Source organism: Mizuhopecten yessoensis, unplaced genomic scaffold (genome assembly GCF_002113885.1).
Source record: "Mizuhopecten yessoensis strain PY_sf001 unplaced genomic scaffold, ASM211388v2 scaffold9133, whole genome shotgun sequence".
In the NCBI taxonomy this organism is placed as follows: domain Eukaryota; kingdom Metazoa; phylum Mollusca; class Bivalvia; order Pectinida; family Pectinidae; genus Mizuhopecten; species Mizuhopecten yessoensis.
This window is the reverse complement of record NW_018407895.1, coordinates 154,406-173,852: the sequence shown is the minus strand read 5'-3', so window position 1 is coordinate 173,852 and position 19,447 is coordinate 154,406. Positions and strand designations below refer to the sequence as shown.

The window sequence follows — 19,447 nt, the reverse complement described above, 5'->3', positions numbered from 1 at the left end:
CCCTATAACCACGGATATATAATTTGTGAACCGCTTTGAGACGACCTACAAACTAGGTTGTGATAAAGAACCTCCAATTATAATTATAAAATTTAGGGGGTAAATAAAAGAATTGAACAGTATTTTATCAATATTCATATGAAATTTGAAAAAATGCTATTCAGTCCTTTTATTTTATTAAAAATCAATCCATATATAAATATATATTTTTAGGACCATATATACGTAATTGTGTTGTTGTAGTACTGTGCTGTTCTTTATTATGTTGTTGTATATACAATTATATTCATATTACACTGTTATAAGTATATATTGTTACATATTTTTTATATTAAAAATTTCAATTTTTATAATAATAATAATATACGGCATTTGATATAGCGCCCTATCTAGCTAACATAAGCCACTCTAAAGTGCTTTACAGTACATACATATACAATTTATACAATTAGCATATACATTACTCAATACAATTTGAGGACATCGCAGGAGCTGCCTTTTCAGGCGCTAACTACTAGTCCTTTGCCACCTTGCTAATATCTCCCTATGTATGCATGCATGTATGCACTGGAGATGTAATGTGTTCTGTTTGTAGTTGGACCGTGCTTCCAACGGCATCATTTACAGTGCCATGTCACTTGAATGCTACAGCACAGATACCACAACATCCACCCCAGACCAATTTATACTCCACCTTGGTTGTTGGAGTTGTGTGGGCAGGAGAAAAACACTTTCTCTGATTATCCATGCGTATGAGGTATATACACTAATTTTGAGCAAGCCCAAATTTAGATATAAAGTACTTAATGTTAGGTGAAAAATATGAAAAATAATTATTATACCCTGAAGTTCAATAAAATTTGTACATGTACCACTGGTTTCAGAAATAAGATTTCACATGCATTGTTGAATAAGATTTTCAGTGAAAACAAATTAAGATCTCACATTCAAAGTTAATTACGATAAAGAGTCTTTTGTGATAATTTTAAGATAAATAGGTCCCGTGTATATATATGAATAACATTAATTTAGTGAATATCTACCCACTGAAATAAGCAGCTACAGTAAATAATAGGCTAATGATATCTACACAGTGTGATATTAACCATGTGTATTATATATATATACTGGCTTTACCTCTACAACCCCCTATTAAATGTCACCTTAGAACAAGCCGAGGACCTTTGTTTTTTACATTTTCTTAGGAGCACATCATTTAGGACTAGGTGTTAAGTCCCCTAATCAATACTTTCTCTCTTTGCCTATATATATCCACATCTAAATCCCCTTCTATAATATACCACTATATGCTCCATTAATGCTTACAGTAACATAGCCACCCACTGTGCACTGGACAGCTGCTGAGGTAATTTTATGTCAACAATACATGTTATACAAATTAGCCCAGGTCAATCATTTCACGCCTCCGACTCTGCTATAATGACCTCAGCACATATGTGTATGAGGAGGGGGTTTCCATTGCTTCAAGGTCTATTGCACGCACAGTGCACGTCATTGTAACTATTAACTACCCAGTACTACACACATGTAAGACCCACGTGTTGAGTGTAAAGTCGTCTTACAGGGTATCAACAATCACACACTTAAACTCTGTGATCTGTGGACAACTAGTACATACAATACACTACCTTGGACTTAAAGCACATGGACATTGATTATTCTGGAGCCAATAGGCACATGAGACTGTGCCGACTTGTTTGGTAACAAAGGGTTATACACTACAGCTGGCACCGGGTACAACTGTCGGATTGTTAATATACCAGGGAGGCTGTGGGTAAGTCTGTAGCAAATATCAGTAATTATTTATTATTTAAAATGTTTAAAAGAAGCTTTAATTATACAATTTATCAAAGAAGAAGCCAGAGTTTCATATGTAAGAATTATATTGCTGGCAGGCAAAGCGTGTAAATGCCATACACACAAGTGAAGGCCATGGCTGTAATAATGGCCCAGGAATAGCTTAATGCCACTTCTTTTTACAACAATTAAAATCAATATTGAATGGAAAACATGTCCTTGGGGAAAAATTCTTTCATACAGGATGTTATTTTATAAAACCAATATACTAGTAAATTGTGGCTGTGTATATACAAGGGACGACTGAGTCTCCTTTTGAATGTCTACATGTACGGGACAAGTCACTATTAGATCCTTGTTTGAATGTCTATCTATATTTTTTTTTCAATGTCAATAGTTCTTTTCAATATCATGATAATGGTCATCGTATTTTATCCAAACAGCTTTCTTCTTGGTTTCCTACCAAACGTACATTATTGCGTACCCTTTTTGTACTTGTGCCAAATGCACGATATGAATTTAATGATTATCGTAGTTGAATGATAAGGCCTAGTTGGATATTTTCAGAAGTCAAAGTGGGTGTTATATAATGACCAGTGTCTTCACCTGGAGGGATTTAATGCTGAAACTGTCAGAACATGACATGTGTTGTGGATTTCACCACACCATATGTTGGTGTGTGTTGGTGTGTATAGATGTGTGACTGAGATACAGTGTGAACGGGTGGTTCCAGCTGATTGATCAACAGCTTGTATTCTCCGCAGTCAGTAAACAGGGGGTTTCCAGAACATTCCTTTTTATGTACAATGTACATGTATTTTCAGCCCCATAAATCATGATACAATGAAGATAACAAATAATAGATACAGTATATAACAATGGAATGTTCATACAACATCAATGGTAAAGCATGTTGAAGTTATTGGGTAAATGAATAACAATATAAATAGCATTTATATGCATGTTTTGTTATAATTGCATTTTGTTATCAAGTTCAATTGACTCATTCTTTATTTATTCTTTTATTCATTTTCATACCACATCTTAAACAACACAACAGTTTTGAGAGAAAAAAATGAAGACACACATATCAACATATATAGTGTTTAGTAGGTATTGTGTATTATATAGGAATGTTTAGTACCGAATGTCTATAGATGTAGCCATGCCTATCAACATAAAACAGCAAACAAATAGAGAAAGTACTGAAGTGTTCATGACACCTTAATTTGAATGCAAAATCATTAAACTATATACAATTTAAAGTATGAACCATTAGGAAAGTTGAAAATGGAGACCCTTCACAAATCTAAGTACAATTGAGAACAAGGCATTGCAGACGAAACAAATACCCTATCGAAATGCACTTGTGCAAGAAATGATATTTGTGAATATGTGTATAAAGTTTCCTGAAAATTGTATAAGAAATGAAGTCTGTAGAGTAGAGTCTCTCAAATTCCTTTGTTAGTAAGCACTGACCTAGTTTTTGACCACAAAAGATAAAATTTTGAAATCTTATCATGCTTGTTTACCAACAAGTGTGTGAAGTTTTTTTGCAATCTGATACGAAATGTAGTGCGTAGAACATTTTTTGTCTAATTCTATTTTCATTATCAGCGACTTACTTTTTGACCGCAGAAGGTTGAAACACAAAATCATACAAGAGGTGATGTTTGAACATTTGTGAAGTTTTGTGACAATTGAATAAAAAGGAAGTATTTTAGAGCAGTGATGCTGTTTGGGACATGTACAAATGTAAGGTCACACATCCCAATATACCCTTAATGACTCTTTGGGAGGGTATAATGATTAAACCAGATTTTGCGTAAGGGTATTAAAACCATTCTCTGCTTCATTGACATCACTTGCCTTGTAAATCTAGGTCAAATAAATGAAATGTCACATCCTCCAAGTGAGGACTGGGGTAGTGGCTACAAAATAACAGAGAAACACTGTGGAACATAATAAAAAAATTGACCTTCACGTCACTCAAAGAAATCACGAATTTCCCAAGGTTATCAGGATGCCAACCATAAAAGTTGTCCCTTCGACCATCAACTTGCATTACTGGAAACGTTGTGTTCTAAGTTGGACCATTGTGAATTGGCTGTCATAGCTGGGTTTTGTGCTGAAATTTCTGTATTCTTCTACTACAAGTTGTTCTCTTTCTTGAGTTTTTCTATCTATATCAATGATTTTGACCATAAAATGAAATGAAAATAAATAGAAAACCATTCAACATAATCTATAAAGTGTGCTGGATACTTTATAAAGTGTTTAGCGTGGCCCATTTTAATTGTACATAGGATTACGGTTGCCTTCTAGCTTCGAGCTAGAGGGAATTTCCCTTGAGCTCAGTGATAGAGCATCTGACTTAGGAATCTAGGGATCATGGGTTTGATCCCTGGTGGAAGCACACTATTCTATTTCCTGTTACACAACCTAGCTAAAGGCAGAAATGTTGTTTGAATGCAGTTTGGCTACTTATGAGTTAAATCGTTCATTTATTCAGTTTCCTGTGGTCTGCTCTGAATCTCAATAACTCTTGAAAGGTTTTATGGTCAAATCAATGTCAGTTATAGAAAACCATGATAGGGTTAGTTATGGACAGTGATAAAGTGACCAATCTTCAGTTAGATTGATCGATTGGAGCCCAACAGCAATCGTATTATGTTGTGTTATATATATTAATGATCAGTACGAAACCTTAGAGTGTAATGCATCGTTATGTTTTGACATATTTGTTTGGTGGAATCAATTGACAAATATAAATGTGTATAGTGTGTATAAATATTCTCTTTTAGGTAGCTTTTACATCCTGCTGACATCATGATGTGGGTATGCTATAATCAAGTTCTTATTGCACATAAACTGAGCTGTGAGAAATGTATACCCATAAGGAGCTGAACACATATGCAACCTTCAGCATACACATACACCCTCCCACACCTATAAAACCTTCAGTGTACATATATATATCCTCATATACCTACACAACCTTCAGCATACACATACATACCCTCATATACCTACACAACCTTCAGCATACACATACACCCTCCAACACCTATACAACCTTCATCATACACATATATACCCTCATATACCTACACAACATTCAGCATACACATTCACCCTCCCACACCTATACAACCTTCAGGGTACACATATATACCCTCATATTCCTACACAACCTTCAGCATACACATACACCCTCACACACCTATACAACCTTCAGGGTACACATATATACCCTCATCAGCGTACACATACACCCTCCCACACCTATACAACCTTCAGGGTACACATATATACCCTCATATACCTATAAAACCTTCAGCATACACATTCACCCTCCCACACCTATACAACCTTCAGCATACACATACACCCTCCCACACCTATACAACCTTCAGGGTACACATATATACCCTCATATACCTACAAAACCTTCAGCATACACCCACACCCTAGGCCTCCTGACTGTTGCGGTACTGAACAGGATCAGTAGTCACTCACCATGATTTGTTGAACCTATGTCTCTGTCATTCCTACAGTGTTGAATGCCATAGAGTCCATTTTTTTCATCAGAACATGTCTCCTTGTGTGTATTGGGGAAAAAAATATGTATGCCTGTTTGCTTACAGTAGGTTTTATAGGTGTGGGAGGGTGTATGGGTATGCTGAAGGTTGTGTGTATAAACGAGGATCTGATACTGTAGTTACAGTGTCATAACCTAGCACTGAAATATAATTCCAATGTACCTAGCATGACAGATCCTTTAGTATACCTAGTATGACAGATCCTTTATAATACCTAGCATGACAGATCCTTTATAAAAAAATGTTTGATCGATTAATACAGTACAAAATTACCATACAGACTTGAGATCACTTAAAGCCTGCGGGTATTCTACATGCCTTATTGTAAAGACCTATAACATCTATTATTACACTTATAGATAGTTGTAAGCACCTGTTACTTGTGTTGAGGACTTGCTGTAGGTACATTTATGAATTACACTCCTCCTTCTGTCTGGTATGTATGATGTAACTGGGATGGTGGTACTGGCAATGATTGGTTGACAGCTACATGGCATCAACGTCTATGTGTGTAGCCGATGTACATTGTACTTCTATGAAACCTACTAAAAAAACTCCTCTGGGATAAATTGATAATGACTCAGCCGCTACAGAATGATTTTGATACCTGTGATAGGGCAGGACATGTACTCAGGCATCACATATTGATAAAACACTGTCCAGGTTAATAACAAAATACAGCAATATATACACACATAGAAAGCAGGTTCCCGAGAGTCCCCACGACTGTGATGGCTACATTACATGGGATCTCTCATTAATACATGGCTCTACTTTAGGGACCTGAATCATTCATGTGTAATTTTTCAGTGATTTTTAAATATATTTAATCCAAGATGCACAGTCTATTGGTTTTCTGTCATCCAGCTTACAAACATACCTCCACTGGTACAGTGATGATTATACCCAGACATAGGACGACAGGTTCAAGTATTATTAGAAAACCTCTTAATTCTTAATCCTTTTGAATTATTGATTAATTAGATATTATGATATAGATATACATGATAATGCCTGTGTAATTATATTGGGTGGTGTAAAGCTGATGATGTACAGGACTCGGATGTAGTGTTATGTATAGACCACCTTATCTGAACACTCCCTCCATTGCAGATTACCTATCAGATTTGGATTCCTCCGAAGATATTTTTGGTTTCTCAGTGGAATTCCTGGTGGGAAAGGCCTTGATTGATGCAGTGATTGAGTAAATAAACTATTTTTGGACAAAAGAGAGAAAAAATGAAGGGAGTTTGGAATTTGTTTGTTGAAGTAAATATGTATTTATAGACATAATTTACCTTTACACTTTGGGATTTTGAGCACTCAGAAGTTATGCCTCAATCTTGTATCTGGTTTTATGGGTAAAGTGAAGTAGAAATTAGATTCTTTTCAAGATACTATCTTAGTCTATTTCAGTATTTTCGGTAATCATACTTCAGCTTGCATATACTTCAAGTGGTAATTCAAGATAAATGGTTAGACTTCTATTTTTTGTTAATTATAAATATTTTTGCAATCAATATTGTATGTACATATACAGTATGCAGTATGTCGATACATATATATATAAATTACCATCATTTGAATGTGAATTCTGATACAATATTGAATACATTTTTATTTCAACATTTCCATTAATAAATCAATAACATTTGACAATATTATGATGCAAATAAAAACTGTTTCTCAGAATAAGCTTCTGAGGCCTCAGAACAGAATCTATGTAGTTTGGTGTATTATATCATGGTTAGTTGGCTGACTACATGATTGGTTTGTCTCCTGATATCCCCCTCTGTAGACTGACTACATATAGTTAGTTTGTCTCCTAACATCCTCCTCTGTAAACTGACTACATGGTTGGTTTGTCTCCTGATATCCTCTTCTGTAGACTGACTACATAGTTGGTTTGTCTCCTGATATTCTCCTCTGTAGACTGACTACATGGTTGGTTTGTCACCTGATATCCCCCTCTGTAGACTGACTACATAGTTGGTTTGTCTCCTGATATTCTCCTCTGTAGACTGACTACATGGTTGGTTTGTCTCCTGATATCCTCCTCTGTAGACTGACTACATGGTTGGTTTGTCTCCTGATATCCTCCTCTGTAGACTGACTACATGGTTGGTTTGTCTCCTGATATCCTCCTCTGTAGACTGACTACATGGTTGGTTTGTCTCCTGATATCCTCCTCTGTAGACTGACTACATGGTTGGTTTGTCTCCTGATATCCTCCTCTGTAGACTGACTACATGGTTGGTTTGTCTCCTGATATCCTCCTCTGTAGACTGACTACATGGTTGGTTTGTCTCCTGATATCCTCCTCTGTAGACTGACTACATGGTTGGTTTGTCTCCTGATATCCTCCTCTGTAGACTGACTACATGGTTGGTTTGTCTCCTGATATCCTCCTCTGTAGACTGACTACATGGTTGGTTTGTCTCCTGATATCCTCCTCTGTAGACTGACTACATGGTTGGTTTGTCTCCTGATATCCTCCTCTGTAGACTGACTACATGGTTGGTTTGTCTCCTGATATCCTCCTCTGTAGACTGACTACATGGTTGGTTTGTCTCCTGATATCCTCCTCTGTAGACTGACTACATGGTTGGTTTGTCTCCTGATATCCTCCTCTGTAGACTGACTACATGGTTGGTTTGTCTCCTGATATCCTCCTCTGTAGACTGACTACATGGTTGGTTTGTCTCCTGATATCCTCCTCTGTAGACTGACTACATGGTTGGTTTGTCTCCTGATATCCTCCTCTGTAGACTGACTACATGGTTGGTTTGTCTCCTGATATCCTCCTCTGTAGACTGACTACATGGTTGGTTTGTCTCCTGATATCCTCCTCTGTAGACTGACTACATGGTTGGTTTGTCTCCTGATATCCTCCTCTGTAGACTGACTACATGGTTGGTTTGTCTCCTGATATCCTCCTCTGTAGACTGACTACATGGTTGGTTTGTCTCCTGATATCCTCCTCTGTAGACTGACTACATGGTTGGTTTGTCTCCTGATATCCCCCTCTGTAGACTGACTACATGGTTGGTTTGTCTCCTGATATCCTCCTCTGTAGACTGACTACATGGTTGGTTTGTCTCCTGATATCCTCCTCTGTAGGCTGACTACATGGTTGGTTTGTCTCCTAACATCCTCCTCTGTAGACTGACTACATGGTTGGTTTGTTTCCTGATATTCTCCTCTGTAGATTGACTACATAGTTGGGTTGTCTCCTGATATTCTCCTCTGTAGACTGACTACATGGTTGGTTTGGTTCCTGATATTCTCCTCTGTAGATTGACTACATAGTTGGTTTGTCTCCTGATATCCTCCTCTGTAGACTGACTACATGATTGGTTTGTCTCCTAATATCCCCCTCTGTAGACTGACTACATGGTTGTTTCTATTCTTATAAAAATGGAACACAATATGTTGGTGAATGATGGAGGAGAAACACCCAGAAATGTGTGGAATTCCAATCTGATAAAAACTTTTATTGCTTTTTCTCCTGAAACTTGTAGACATAGTTTGGTATTATGGCATGTTTCATATCACCAAGACATGTCAAGTTTATCTTGATGTAATTTGTGGAATGTTTGATTATAAAGTTCAATACCGTGAAGCTCCAGTATTACATCAAAAAAGAATATTTGCGTATTGTTTACAGAGGTTGATCTGGCCTAGTGTGTGAGTAACTGAGTGCTAGAACCGGCAGATGAACACATACGATGAACACATTATATTTTCTGCAATACATCACATAATCTGTACCATATTAACTCTCCCCTTAAGACACATTTGAACTCCTCCAATTCAAAGATTGGAATAGTTCATTATGAAATTTCAAGGAGTGAATGAGTTAGAACCCATATTGATATTCAATTGGCCTTGAAAACTTGAATCTACCAGCAATTGCACACAACACAACTTCGAGGTAGGAGTAATGACATCACATTACAACTGTAGCAATTCAAATTGGCAATGAAATGCTAGAAACCTAGCTGTACTTGTTTAAATTTGTCAAGTTTCCCTGGGGATAACAACTAATGAGTTCCAGCCGAAAAGACTCTGGCTTAATTCTCAGCATCTTGTAATTGTCACAGAGTGAAATATAGAACCCTGTAAACCCCATTTCTTTTGCATCATAGTCATTTGTTTGTATTTGTGATTTATTGGGTTACATATCCAGAGCTTTCAGTTTCCCTTTGACATTTAGTTAATTCAGAAGTCTAGAAAACATTTTCCCTGATATTTGGAAGGTCATAACCCATGTCAGATAGACACTTCTCTTTTAACCCATTTAGAGTAAAATCTCATTTTGGGGAGTCAAAAAGATACAATAAAGGATTATTAGGGTACTCTGAAAACCCTTATCAACAATCCACCACCAGCACATCCACAGAGATATTTATCATCAAAGCTTTCGACATCCAAAAGCCATGAATCAATATTACAATATTAAGCCGTTCAAACTATAACCATTCTTCTGATATAACAATAATGATCTGGCCTGAAGGTCTTTCTCCCACTGCTTTATATTTGATTTCTATCTCGGAAAGATATATAGATATCATAATTTTGTAGGAATCAGACACTGTTGAGGCAAACGATAATTCTCCAGGGGCTCAACACACAAAATAAAATTGGCTACAATAAAAAAGGCTATTTAGTTTGTTTTGAACACAAACAGGATTTGAAAACTTATCTTGCAAGCTTGTAATATTTGTACCCATTCCGCCCCTTATTTATTTATTTAACGTCCATTAAGGGGCGGAATGGGTAAACATGTTACACTGCATGTCCCCCTGACTGTCAGCAGTTTTAGTGCAATTGGGTGAAATGTCTATGATTTTTGATGGCTCACTTTACTGATTTGGCACTTTTCCAGATGTTTAAAGTCGAGACACTAGTCATTGACACTCTTTGCTTGACAACAGAAAAAGATGTTTTTGAAAGCTCACAAAATAAGTTTTGAAATGCTGTTTGTGTTAAAAACAAACTATAGCCTTTAATTTATTATTCGTACCAAACTGATGAATCCTATTCTGAAGTCTTAGACAATTATTTCAAATAAACACATAGTCCAAAAGTGTTAGATCTTCTAACAGCCAAGCTGATATACTGAGTACCCTATCAGTATGTTGCTAAATGAAGCTGTTGGGTATTCCTGGTCATATGCAGTGACATCAGCTGTAATTGTTACCGTGTGTAACTGTATAAGTCCCAGTCTTTGGGATATATAAGTAATGTGACAATTAGTCTTCTATATATACCTAACTGTTTGTTAGTGTCGTGGTTGGTGTTGTTGTTTCTGTTCTCCCCCCACCGCTGTTGGTCTAAGTGACTCCATCAAATAGAACTATTACTGTGACGTATGTATACCATGTTCTAGATGATTATCATACCAGAACACCTTTTTCTTTCTTTTCTGTCGGATTTTCATTAATATTTGGTTGCATGGTCTCTAGAAAATGGCTGGAGATTGGATGACTTCTATATAAACAACATGTTTGATTACTAAATAACACTTTGGAGACTTGATTATTTACATTTGACTGTTTGACCGACACTCATTTGCATATTAACGTGACTGACCAGATAAATTTACATGACTGCTTATATAATTTAAACTAATAGTCCTTCACTCTGTTCAGGCCAAGGTGTTCATGCTTTGTATTTATTTTCTCTACATGTATCCTAATTTTGAATAAACAAATTACCTAATAAATGGTCAAAATAAGAAACAATTTTTGCGTTACTAAAAAAATGGGACACCATAAGGCTATTCCAATAGATAATTAATATAGACATTTCCACAATTCTTATTATTTATTTTCTCTTGGCAAAAAACATCTCTCAGCATCCTTAGTGTTGTATACTTACTAATAGATAGTATACCTTTAGTATTATAAGTTCGGAGTTATCTCCCTTGAACATTTATCTAAATAGATTTTCTTATCAAGAAAATTCTCAGCAATGTGCACTTTTTAAAAGAGTTGTGAGTTGAATTGAACCCAAACCACACCACTATTGATACCAGGTATTTAAGCTTCTTGATTTGGAACTCTTGTGGATAGGAAGCACAACTGACAGTTAATGGTACATACCTCCTTAAATCTACTAACAATAAGCTATAGTTAATGGTACATACCTCCTTAAATCTACTAACAATAAGATAGTTAATGGTACATACCTCCGTAAATCTACTAACAATAAGCTATAGTTAATGGTACATACCTCCTTAAATCTACTAACAATAAGATAGTTAATATCCTTATATTGACTAACAACTACCTTCACTATCATTGTTATTCACTAGCTGTGCTGCAAAATTTGTGTATCTTTGCCATGTGTGATGACCATTGTGAAATCAACTGATTTTGAATTGGGGTCAGCTGATCGGAGCATGGTGTAGGCATACAGCTCACTAATTAGCTGTGACATTAGGCCAGCAGTCCTCAGCCAGGCATTCCCCAGATAATGACAGGTTTTTGTCAGAAGGCCAAATGTTGAGACCCTTGTGCTGTGGACTATCAATGTGGGAGTATTGCATTTCATGGATTGTTGTCTGTAATTTTCATTAAGTCCTTAATCTCCAGTTTCCATCCCCAACTTCTGATTGTACATCAGTAACACAGGTATTATTTTTTTACACTAATTCCTTCACAATGAAATTGACCAGTATACAGTATGTAAGTGATACGTACAGATGTTAAGAAGCAGAGTTAAAGCATTGTATAGAGAGGTTTCTAAACAAGCATAATTATATACGTACTTGCCAAATTTGAAATTTCTATGGGGGAGATTCTGTTTGCTCAAAATTAAAACGTAACAAAATGTGGGTATATATACCCCCTAAAGACAAAATAACAACTCTTTAAAATTACATATTTTGACTTGTTCTTCCACTGGAGATCATAAGATCTTGGAGTAAAGGTATAGTTTAGAAAACTCTCTAGCTGAAACTACCCAACGTAAGGGTCCAAAATCGGGAGTCTCCTCCTAATCAAGTGATTATGTAACTGCTGCAAGAGGTAGATTTTAAGCCTCAGGATATCACAGGTAACTCACCTCATGTGTGAACACTTATCACTCTTGTATTCTGTACTTAACATATCCAGTGACCAACTGAACAGTTGTTGAGAAACACCCGGGTGAAGTATCAGATTAATTCTTGTTCAGATTAACACAGCTTAGCAAACCAAGGAGGTTGATAAGTCATTACTGATGTATTTCCTCCTCAACCAATTCTACTGTAAGTATAAACCTACTCTACTAAAACAATGGGACACCATATGCTGTTAAATATGTATTGATGCCATGATTTCAAGCAAAATCATTTTCTTGGTTTATTAACTTTTATTTCTGATGAATAATGAATGCCTGAGTGTTACTATAGGGATGTGCTGTCACCTGCTAACCATTAACACCTTACTATCTAGGGAGGATTGGTTCCAGTTGTGAACAATATGTATTGTATTAATCAACATGTCACACATTAAAATAATCCTATGAAATGTCATCAAACTTAGCTGTTTTATCTGACAAACTGTTAAATTTGAGCAAAAAGAAGAATGTATGCGAGACATTCGGTGAACATTGAGGCTGTTTCTGCTAACAGGGAGACTGTCAATTTAAGTGGTAGATGTATGTGTATGAATTACATAAAAGTAATAAAGACAGGCCAGTCAAAGTATTAATTATCTTTAAGTTGATACTTAGAAAGTGAAGCATTTGACTGTATGCATACTTGTGTATACTCCAGGCTGTCCATCAAAGTTTCATTGTCACACGTTACAGAACACTGGCAGTCTCCATATTTTGAACCCCGGTTACACTTATCTTGATTCTGATTGGTTGAAAGTTACTGGAACCTGTCCAACCATTAAACAGTCTGTTTGTCTCGTTGCCCAAATTTGTCTGGAGGCAATTATATTCTTAACCAGGGAAAAATATCAAAATTGCATGCAACATTAAACATTCATAAATACCTGTATTTTTTTCCACCTATATACTGTTCACCACATGACATGATACATATGACTGACATCGTTGACAATAGAGCATGGGTAATAGAACTGGCAGTTTGGGGTAAGTAAAATAGTACACTACTCATAACATTACAGATGTGTAGATATATAGAATTTATCAATACAAGAATAATACAGGGAGTATATGCTTTGCTGTCAGGTGTCAATAAAATGCATTTGTTTGCATGCTTTTATCTTGATAAAGAACTATCTTTTCTTATACTAACACTGAGTCTGTCTAATTAGCACCGATAGGTGGGGAGAACCCACCTTCTTCAAATATAATCAAAAGTAAATTAAAGAAGCTTATACCTCCAAATTGCAACATTATTTCATTTTTTTATGAATTCTTTTTAAAGAAATGATGCATACTCATCTGGCCTAAAATTGGTATGTTTTATAAATGTCTAACGGTGAGGTGTATGAGACGATTGATATTCACAACTATTCAACTAAAGGGTTATTTAATCAGTCGGTATATATTTGGAGGGCTTCAAATTTGGGAGTGGTTATTTTTAAATCAAGGAGTATTAAAACAGAATTTTAGGTTAACATCTTTATTCTGACTTTAAATAAAAAATAAATATACAACATTTGATATAGCGCCCTATCTAGCTAACATAATTAAGCCACTCTAAAGCGCTTTACAGTACATAGATATACAATTTTATACAGTCAATACAATTAGCATATATATTAATCAATACAATATTGAGGAATTTGCAGGAGCTGCCTTATCAGGCGCTAACTTCTTGTCATATGCCACCTGGCTAATTAGCCATATATTAATATTAATATCTCCCTATGTGTGTATGCCTGTGTGTGTGTGCTGGAGATGTATTGTGTTCTGTTTGTAGTGGGACTGTGCTTCCAACGGTATCATTTATCATTTATAGTGCCACCTCACTTGAATGCTACAGCACAGATACCACAACCGTTGAACCCCCAACCCAGACTATTTATACTCCACCTGGGTTGTTGGAGTTGTGTGGGCAGGAGAAAAACACTTTCTCTGAATATTCCATGTGTACGGCGACTTAGGGGATCGAACCCCGGCCACCTGCTTGGAAGGCCGGAGTGTTAACCACTGGACTAACCCGCCCATACTTTGATTTAAGTTCTTTTATACTGATTAACAAAAGGCTCAAGACGCACTTGTCTGGTGTGTATTATCATGTACAAAATAACCTCATATCGTGATTGACATGTATGGCTTATATTAACATATCTTGGCTTGTAACTCCAAAAATTACCAAAACTAAGTTTGATGCAATATCTAGAACATTCCTGTATGCATATCATTTGGCAGGAACAAAACTTGTAATTTTGATCATTGCCTTTGAAAACCTGAAGGTCATAATGAATATAAGCTGTCATATATAGCTGGCCTGGGAAATATATAACTAGAGATGTAGTATCAACTCTAACATGACATGAAGTTTAGAAGTGTCAAGTCCTGCCAGGAGATATATCGACACAAAGTTAAGGAAGTTATCCTATTAGTTTAGATATTTACTGTGCTAGTTTAAATATTTACTCCATTAGTTCAAACATTTCCTTTTCCTGTTAAATATTTTCTCTGCCTCTAAATATATATACTCTGCCAGTTTAGATGCTCTTTCAGTGTATTTTTGTATTTGTTCTGGGGTAAATTTGTTTTATTTGTAGCATTTCACAGATTTTGAGAACTTACCAGCATCTGTTATCTTAGATGAAATGATGTAAGTTCTACTGAATGCAATATAGATAACACATGTTTAAGTTTAATACATAATAGATGGAAAGATGCACTATGATTTAATGAAAAAGGAAAACCTGCTGAACATGAGTCTCAGATGTTACATATTGTTGTAATAGAATATTGGTCATAATGCTTGAGCACCTTGGAGCAACCACCAGACACACATTCTGTTCGATACACTCTTGCTCCCCTAAGCCATCAAGTACAGCCTCAGTTTACTTAGCAACCAGACACATCCCCTTAGCAACCATACAGTCCCCTTAGCCACCAGAAACACCCCCAATTCTCTGAGCCACCAGACACACTTAGTTACCTGAGCCTCCAGACACACTTTTTTCCTGAGCCATCAGACACACTTTGTTCCCTGAGCCACCAGACACACTTAGTTTCCTGAGCCACCAGACACACTTAGTTTCTTGAGCCACCAGACACACTTAGTTCCCTGAGCCACTAGACACACTTTAAGTTCCCTGAGCCTCCAGACACACTTAGTTCCCTGAGCCACCAGACACACTTTAAGTTCCCTGAGCCACCAGACACACTTAGTTCCCTGAGCCACCAGACACACTTAGTTATCTGAGCCATCAGACACACTTAGTTCCCTGAGCCACCAGACACACTTTAAGTTCCCTGAGCCACCAGACACACTTTAAGTTCCCTGAGCCACCAGACACACTTAGTTCCCTGAGCCACCAGACACACTTAGTTTCCTGAGCCTCCAGACACACTTAGTTCCCTGAGCCACCAGACACACTTAGTTCCCTGAGCCACCAGACACACTTAGTTCCCTGAGCCACCAGACACACTTAGTTCCCTGAGCCACCAGACACACTTAGTTCCCTGAGCCACCAGACACACTTAGTTCCCTGAGCCACCAGACACACTTAGTTCCCTGAGCCACCAGACACACTTAGTTCCCTGAGCCACCAGACACACTTAGTTCCCTGAGCCACCAGACACACTTAGTTCCCTGAGCCACCAGACACACTTAGTTCCCTGAGCCACCAGACACACTTAGTTCCCTGAGCCACCAGACACACTTAGTTCCCTGAGCCACCAGACACACTTAGTTCCCTGAGCCACCAGACACACTTAGTTCCCTGAGCCACCAGACACACTTAGTTCCCTGAGCCACCAGACACACTTAGTTCCCTGAGCCACCAAACACACTTAGTTCCCTTAGCCAACAGGCACACTTAGTTCCCTGAGCCATCAGACATAATCAGCTACCTTTACCAAAACACATGTCCTTGGTTGCCTGAGTCATCAGTAATACCTGACATATCCCCTTAGATCACAGTTGAACTTTGTGTGTCAGTTACATGACCCGCCAGGCACACACAGTTCCCAAACCAAATACTTACCCTCGTTTCCTTGAGCCACCAGATTTGACCTCAAACCATGCACAAACACCTCTTGGTTATTTGAGCCAATAGAAACAAAGTTCCCTAAACCACTTTTTTAACTGGTACAACATACTAGCTGCTTCTTGTAACCCAATCAGCGGGGAAGAATTTCTCTTTAGCTCATTTGGTAGAGCATACCATTTGGTAGAGCAAGTAAACCAGAGGTCCTGGGTTCAAATCCTAGCAGCTTTAGGCCTTGAATATATAATGACCGTTGTGACATTGGCACCCCACATAGGGACCTAGGAAATATTGACATTGGTAAGATACTTTAACAGAGTTGCTATGATCCTAGGACAAATTCTTTCCTTGAGGGGGATTAAATGTCACCCTGTTTCAAACTTATTGACTAGCCACTACCTACCAACTAGATATAGGAGAATTTCGTTTTTCTGAAGATGACATAAGACAAGTAAACCAGAGGTACTGGGTTTGACTCCTATCAGAGGCATTGAGGAAAAAATGCCCTCTGTGAACACTGAATGTACCCAGAGTTCCTTGAGTCATCAGACACTTCCCTCTGGGCTTTCTACTCCCATGTGGACTAGTTTGATCACTGATCACAATCAAGATTGGTCAACTCCAATGTTGGCTGGAAGGCATACAGATGTTACACACAATGTGGGATATAAAAGGCTTTACAACTAGACTTTATCATGATGGGGTGTGAGAACTTACATGTCATGTGTGAATTTGTGGCTTATCTGATGAGTGGTCAATAGATGACTCTTATAGATATCACAGGCTGTTGGTCAAACCTAGCACAGTATTATAAGTACTTTGTTATATTTTGAGGTGGGGGGAATCTTCAGTTTACAGTTACATGTATATTTTAGTGATAAAGTTGGATTTTTTTTTTTTTGGGGGGGGGGGGGGGGAGCTGCTGTATAATATGACAGATACATTGTTATATTTTGAGTGGGGGAGGGGTAAATGTCAGTTTATGATAATTACAATTGTATGATTTTGTATATTGGGAGGGAGGGGATCATTGGGCTGCAGTAGACAATATTACAGGTGTGCTGTTATAATTTGAGGTGGGGTGGGGTGGGAGGCTACAGTATATAATTTATCTGTTTTAATTTGAAAGAAGGTCTCTGAGCTTCAGTATATAATTACATGCTATATTATATATTATTTTGAGTGGGGGAGAGGAAGCTGCCGTATATAATTACATGTAATATATATATATATAATGGAAATGTTTCTAACATTGAGAGTATCTTTTCAGAAAGACATATATGTATGAGTTATGTTTTTATCATTTCATTCTCCAATGTTTCACATCAAGGTCACATCAAAACCGTGATGATAACTGTCAGTCTTTTGCATGTCAGATTTAACAGGTATCAAATGAAGTTCCCAGCCACTTCTGTCCGTCTGTTACAGTCTGTCAGCTGACTTCCTGTGATTAACACTACACTAATCAATAGTTGATTGTCTGTTACATGTTACAATGTCGATATGATTATCTTTTGGGTGAAACGGAACTCGATCTGCTGGTGGGTGTTATCTATTGGATGTCATGATCCAGGTGACCATGTTATGTAAGGTGGCATGTATCCTATGGGGAGATAACTCTAATACAAAATCACAAGTAGATACTGTAAGTAATCATTTGCACCCTTGATTTTATTAATTAACATTATTAGGAACAGACAGTTATAAAACCTACTTGTGAAAGCTGTTCATGATTTTAACTTAACAAGCCAAATGACCTTCAGCTCGCATTTTAACTGGTAGGATATAATACAGAACCATTTGTGGGCGAGAAGAATATATCAATACTCCCAAGACTTCAGTAAAACACCAGATAATTCCAACACCGTGATTCCTGTTGTTATCGGGTTGTTAAATAGAAAGTTGTTTTACATGTCTGAGTTTGATGATGATAGAATGTTCGTGTCTGCATTGAACCAAGAATAGAATGAAAAAAATAACTGACACCGTTAATTTCATGGGCAACATTGATTTTTGCCTCACAGAGGTGCTAATGACATTCACTACTAATGACATTCACTATGTTGTTTCTGACAGTGCTATACTGGTACCAGTTATAAAATGGACACCCCAGAACAGTTATACTATATACACCATAGAGAACAGCTATACTCTAGTCACCCTAAAACAGGTATACTATATATGCACCATAGAGAACAGCTATACTCTAGTCACCCCAGAACAGTTATTCTATATACACCATAGAGAACAGCTATACTCTAGGCACCCCAGAACAGTTATACTATATACACCATAGAGCACAGCTTATATACTCTAGTCACCCCAGAACAGTCATACTATATACACCATAGAGAACAGCTTATAGACTCTAGTCACCCCAGAACAGTCATACTATATACAACATAGAGAACAGCTTATACTCTAGTCACCCTAGAACCGTTATACTATATACACTATAGAGAACAGCTTATACTCTAGTCCCCCCAGAACAGTTATACTATATACACCATAGAGAACAGCTTATATACTCTAGTCACCCCAGAACAGTCATACTATATACACCATAGAGAACAGCTATACTCTAGTCATCCCAGAACAGTCATACTATATACACCATAGAGAACAGCTTATACTCTAGTCACCCTAGAACAGTTATACTATATACACTATAGAGAACAGCTTATACTCTAGTCACCCCAGAACAGTTATACTATATACACCATAGAGAACAGCTATACTCTAGTCACCCCAGAACAGTTATACTATATACACCACAGAGAACAAGCTATACTCTAGTCACTCCAGAACAGTCATACTATATACACCATAGAGAACAGCTATACTCTAGTCATCCCAGAACAGTTATACTATATACACCATAGAGAACAG

At 37.1% G+C, this 19,447-nt stretch overlaps 1 protein-coding gene across 7 annotated transcripts in view; it reads left to right on the top strand.

Moving 5' to 3' along the window:
• Positions 1–19,447, top strand: part of LOC110457414 (sodium bicarbonate transporter-like protein 11) — a 101,281-nt gene that overhangs the window by 15,962 nt on the left and 65,872 nt on the right. The window contains exon 1 of one of the 7 annotated variants that reach the window (XM_021508682.1): positions 1,516–1,795. The exons of 4 other annotated variants lie outside the window; for them this stretch is intronic. The gene's annotated coding sequence lies outside the window, so the exon portion shown is untranslated. Of the gene's footprint in view, positions 1–1,515; positions 1,796–5,835; positions 5,857–12,616; positions 12,676–19,447 lie in introns of those variants that run through there. 2 more of the 7 variants (XM_021508689.1, XM_021508688.1) reach the window with 2 other exon arrangements.